Source organism: Triticum aestivum, chromosome 3B, assembly GCF_018294505.1.
Source record: "Triticum aestivum cultivar Chinese Spring chromosome 3B, IWGSC CS RefSeq v2.1, whole genome shotgun sequence".
In the NCBI taxonomy this organism is placed as follows: domain Eukaryota; kingdom Viridiplantae; phylum Streptophyta; class Magnoliopsida; order Poales; family Poaceae; genus Triticum; species Triticum aestivum.
The window spans coordinates 432,518,635-432,524,412 of NC_057801.1; positions in this window are offsets into that span (position 1 = coordinate 432,518,635).

A 5,778-nucleotide genomic window follows, 5' to 3' on the forward strand; every position below is an offset into this window, starting at 1 on the left:
AAGATCTTCGTAGAATATGTAGGAACCAATATGAGCATCTAGGTTCCGCTATTGGTTATTGACCAGAGATGAGCCTCGGTCATGTCTACATAGTTCTCGAACCCGTAGGGTCCGCACACTGAACGTTCGATGATGATTGGTATTATGAGTTTATGTGATTTGATCTACCGAAGGTTGTTCAGAGTCCCGGATATGATCACGGACATGACAAGGAGTCTCTAAATGGTCGAGAAATAAAGATCGATATATTGGACGACTATATCCGGACACCAGAAGTGTTCTGGAGAAGTTTCGGATAAAACCGGAGTGCCAGCGGGTTATCGGAACCCCCGGGGGAACTAATGGGCCTCGATGGGCCTTAGTGGAGAGACAGAGGGGCGGCCAAGGCAGGCCCCCGCCCCCTCCCCCTTGATTCCGAATAGGACAAGGAAGGGGGCGGCGCCCCCCTTTCCTTCTCCCTCTCCCTCTCCTTCCTTCCCCCTCTCACCCTTTAGGTGGAAACCTACTAGGACTTGGAGTCCTAGTACGATTCCCCTCTTGGGGTCGCACCAAGGAGGGCCAGCCAGCCTCCCCTCTCCTTCTTTATATACGGGGGAGGGGGGCACCCCATAGACACAGAAGTTGATCAAGTTGATCTTAGCCGTGTGCGGTGCCCCCCTCCACAGATTTCCACCTTGGTCATATCGTCGTAGTGCTTAGGCGAAGCCCTGCGCCGGTAACTTTATCATCACCGTCACCACGGCATCGTGCTGACGAAACTCTCCCTCGGCCTCAGCTGGATCTTGAGTTCGAGGGACCTCACCGAGCTGAACGTGTGCAGATCACGGAGGTGTCGTGCATTCGGTACTTGATCGGTTGGATCGCGAAGATGTTCGACTACATTAGCTACGTTACTTAACGCTTCCGTTTTTAGTCTACGAGGGTACATGGACACACTCCCCCCCTTGTTGCTATGCATCTCCTAGATAGATCTTGAGTGATCATAGGATTTTTTTTTGAAATTACCGCGTTCCCAATAGTGGCATCCGAGCCAGGTCTATGCATAGATGTTATATGCACTAGTAGAACACAAAGAGTTGTGGGCGATAATAGTCTACTGCTTACCAGCATGTCATACTTTCATTCGGCGGTATTGTTGGATGAAGCAGCCCAAACCGACATTACATGACCGCGTTCATGAGACTGGTTGTACCGACATGCTTATGCACATAGGTGGCTGGCAGGTGTCAGTTTCTCTAACTTTAGTTGAATCAAGTGTGGCTACGCCCGGTCCTTGTTGAAGGTTAAAATAGCACACTTGAAGAAAAATCGTTGTGGTTTTGATGCGTAGGTAAGAACGGTTCTTGCTAGAACCCCATAGCAACCATGTAAAACTTGCGACAACAAAGTAGAGGACGTCTAACTTGTGTTTGTAGGGCTTGCTGTGATGTGATATGGTTAAGCAAGATGTGATATAAATTGTTGTATGAGATGATCTTGTTTTGTAACAAAGTTATCGGCAACTGGCATGAGCCATATGGTTGTCACTTTATTGTATCCAATGCAATCGCCACGTAATTTTTTTACTTTATCACTAAGCGGTAGCGATAGTCGTAGTAACAATAGCTGGCGAGACGACAATGATGCTACGATGGAGCTCAAGGTGTCGCGTCGGTGATGATTGAAATCATGACGATGCTTTGATGATGGAGATCATAAGCACAAGATGATGATGGCCATATCATGTCACTATTTTGATTGCATGTGATGTTTATCCTTTATGCATCTTATTTTGCTTAGTACGGCGGTAGCATTATAAGATGATCCCTTACTAAATTTCAAGGTATAAGTTTTCTCCCTGAGTATGCACCATTGCTACAGCTCGTCGTGCCGAGAAAGCACATGATGATCGGGTGTGATAAGCCCTACGTTCACATACAACAAGTGCAAGCCAGTTTTTTCACACCCAGAATACTCGGGTTAAACTTGACGAGCCTAGCATATGCAGATATGGCCTCGGAACACTGAGATCGAAAGGTCGAACGTGAATCATATAATAGATATGATCAACATAGTGATGTTCACCACTGAAAACTACTCCATCTCACGTGATGATCGGACATGGTTTAGTTGATTTGGATCATGTGATCACTTAGATCACTAGAGGGATGCCTATCTAAGTGGGAGTTCTTAAGTAATATGATTAATTGAACTTTAATATATCATGAACTTAGTCCTGATAGTTATTTAGCATGTCTATGTTATTGTAGACCAATGGCCCGTGCTACCGTTTCTTTGAATTTTAATGCATTCCTAGAGAAAGCTAAGTTGAAAGATGATGGCAGCAACTACACAGACCGGGTTCATAACTTGAGGATTATCCTCATTGCTGCACAGAAGAATTATGTCCTGGAAGCACCGTTAGGTGTACCACCCGCGCCCGCAACTGCAGACATTGTGAATGCCTGGCAGACGCGTGTTGATGACTACTCGATAGTTCAGTGTGCCGTGCTCTACGGCTTAGAATCGGGACTTCAAAGACATTTTGAACATCATATCGGTGTAAAGCGCATGAAGAAACTCCATGTTGATGGACTTTTGGAATCACTTGATTATGAATCACATGGTGCTTGCGGACCGTGCCTTATGGGCAAGATGACTAAAATTCCGTTCTCCGAAACAAATGGAACGAGTTACTGACTTATTGGAAATAATACATACTGATGTATGCGGTCCAATGAGTGTTGAGGCTCGTGGCGGTTATCGTTATTTTCTTACCCTCACAGATGATTTGAGCAGATATGGTTATATCTACGTGATGAAACATAAGTCTAAAACGTTTGAAAAGTTCAAAGAATTTCAGAGTGAAGTGGAAAATCATCGTAACAAGAAAATAAAGTTTCTATGATCTGATCGTGGAGGAGAATATTTGAGTTACGAGTTTGGTCTTCATTTGAAACAACATTGGATAGTTTCACAATTAACGCCACCAGGAAGACCACAGCAAAGAAATGGCGTGTCTGAACGTCGTAACCATACTTTATTAGATATGGTGCGATCTATGATGTCTCTTACTAATTTACTGCTATCATTTCGGGGTTATGCTTTAGAGATGGCTGACTTCACTTTAAATAGGGCACCATCAAAATCTGTTGAGACGACGCCTTATGAACTGTGGTTTGGCAAGAAACCAAAGTTGTCGTTTCTTAAAAGTTTGGGGTTGTGATGCTTATGTGAAAATGCATCAACCTGATAAGCTCGAACCCAAATCGGAGAAGTGCGTCTTCATAGGATACCGAAAGGAAACTGTTGGGTACACCTTCTATCACAGATCCGAAAGCAAAATCTTTGTTGCTAAGAATGGATCCTTTCTACAGAAGGAGTTTCTCTCGAAAGAAGTGAGTGGGAGGAAAGTAGAACTTGATGAGGTTATTGTACCTTCTCCCTTATTGGAAAGTAGTTCATCACAGAAATTAGTTCCAGTGATTCCTACCTCAATTAGTGAGGAAGTTAATGATGATGATCAAGTTCCTACCAAACCTCGTAGGTCTTCCAGAGTAAGATCCGCACTAGAGTGGTACGTTAATCCTGTTCTGGAAGTCATGTTACTAGACCATGGTGAAGCTACGAACTATAAGGAAGCGATGATGAGCCCAGATTCCGTGAAATGGCTTGAGGCCATGAAATTTGAGACGGGATCCATGTATGAGAACAAAGTGTGGATTTTGGTGGACTTGCCCGATGATCGGCAAGCCATAGAAAATAAATGGATCTTTAAGAAGAAGACCGACGCAGATGGTAATGTTACTATTTACAAAGCTCGACTTGTTGCAAAAGGTTTTCGATAAGTTCAGGGAGTTGACTACGATGAGACTTTCTCACCCGTAGCGATGCTTAAATCTATTCGAATCATGTTAGCGATTGCCGCATTTTATGATTATGAAATTTGGCAGATGGATGTCAAAACGGCATTCCTGAATGGATTTCTGGAAGAAGAGTTGTATATGATGCAAACATAAGGTTTTGTCGATCCAAAGGGTGCTAACAAAGTGTGCAAGCTCCAGCGATCCATTTATGGACTGGTGCAAGCCTCCCGGAGTTGGAATAAACGCTTTGATAGTGTGATCAAAGCATATGGTTTTATACATACTTTTGGAGAAGCCTGTATTTACAAGAAAGTGAGTGGGAGCTCTGTAGCATTTATGATTTTATATGTGGATGACATATTGTTGATTGGAAATGATATATAATTTCTAGATAGCATAAAGGGATTCCTAAATAAGAGTTTTTCTATGAAAGACCTCAGAGAAGCTTCTTACATACTGGGCATCAAGATCTATAGAGATAGATCAAGACACTTAATTGGACTTTCACAAAGCACATACCTTGATAAGTTTTGAAGAAGTTCAAAATGGATCAGTCAAAGAAAGGGTTCTTGCCTGTGTTAAAAGGTGTGAAGTTGAGTCGGACTCAATGCCCGACCACTTCAGAAGATAGAGAGAAAATGAAGGTCATTCCCTATGCTTCAACCATAGGTTCTATCATGTATGCAATGTTGTGTACCACACCTGATGTGTGCCTTGCTATAAGCATATCAGGGAGGTACCAAAGTAATCCCGGAGTGGAACACTGGACAACGGTCAAGAACATCCTGAAATACCTGAAAAGGACTAAGGATATGTTTCTCATTTATGGAGGTGAAAAAGATCCCGTCGTAAATGGTTACGTCGATGCAAGATTTGACACTGATCCGGATGACTCTATGTTGCAAACCGGATATCTATTTTTATTGAATGGAGGAGCTGTGAGTTGGTGCAGTTCCAAGCAAAGCGTCATGGCGGGATTTACATGTGAAGAAAAGTACAATGCTGCTTCTGAAGCAGCAAATGAAGGAGTTTGGATGATGGTGTTCATATTCGGTCTAGGTGTCATACCTAGTGCATCAGGTCCAATGAAAATCTTTTGTGGCAATACTGGTGCAATTGCCTTTCCAAAGGAATCCAGATTTCACAAGAGAACCAAGCACATCAAGAGACGCTTCAATTCCATCCGTCATCAAGTGTCGGAAGGGGACATAGATATTTTCAAGATACACATGGATCATGTTGCAGACCCGTTAACTAAGCCTCTTCCACGAGCAAAACATGACCAGCACCAAAGCTCCATGGGTTTTAGAATCATTACCATGTAATATAGATTATTGACTCTGGTGCAAGTGGAAGACTGAAGGAAATATGCCATAGAGGCAATAATAAATTTATTATTTATTTCCTTAATTCATGACAAATGTTTATTATTCTTGCTAGAATTGTATTAACCAGAAACTTAGTACATGTGTGAATACATAGACAAAACATATTGTCCCTAGTATGCCTCTACTTGACTAGCTCGTTGATCAAAGATGGTTATGTTTCCTAACCATAGACATGTGTTGTCATTTGATGAACGGGATCACATCATTAGGAGAATGATGTGATGGACATGACCCATCTGTTAGCTTAGCATTATGATCATTACAGCTCCATTACTACTGCTTTCTTCATGACTTATACAAGTTCCTCAGACTATGAGATTATGCAACTCATGAATACAGGAGGAACACTTTGTGTGCTACCAAATGTCACAACGTAAATGGGTGATTATAAAGGTGCTCTACAAGTGTCTCCGAAAGTGTTTGTTCGGTTGGCATAGATCGAGATTAAGATTTGTCACTCTGTGTTTCGGAGAGGTATCTCTGGGCCCTCTCGGTAATACTCATAACAATAAGCCCTGCAAGCATTGTGACTAATGAGTTGGTTG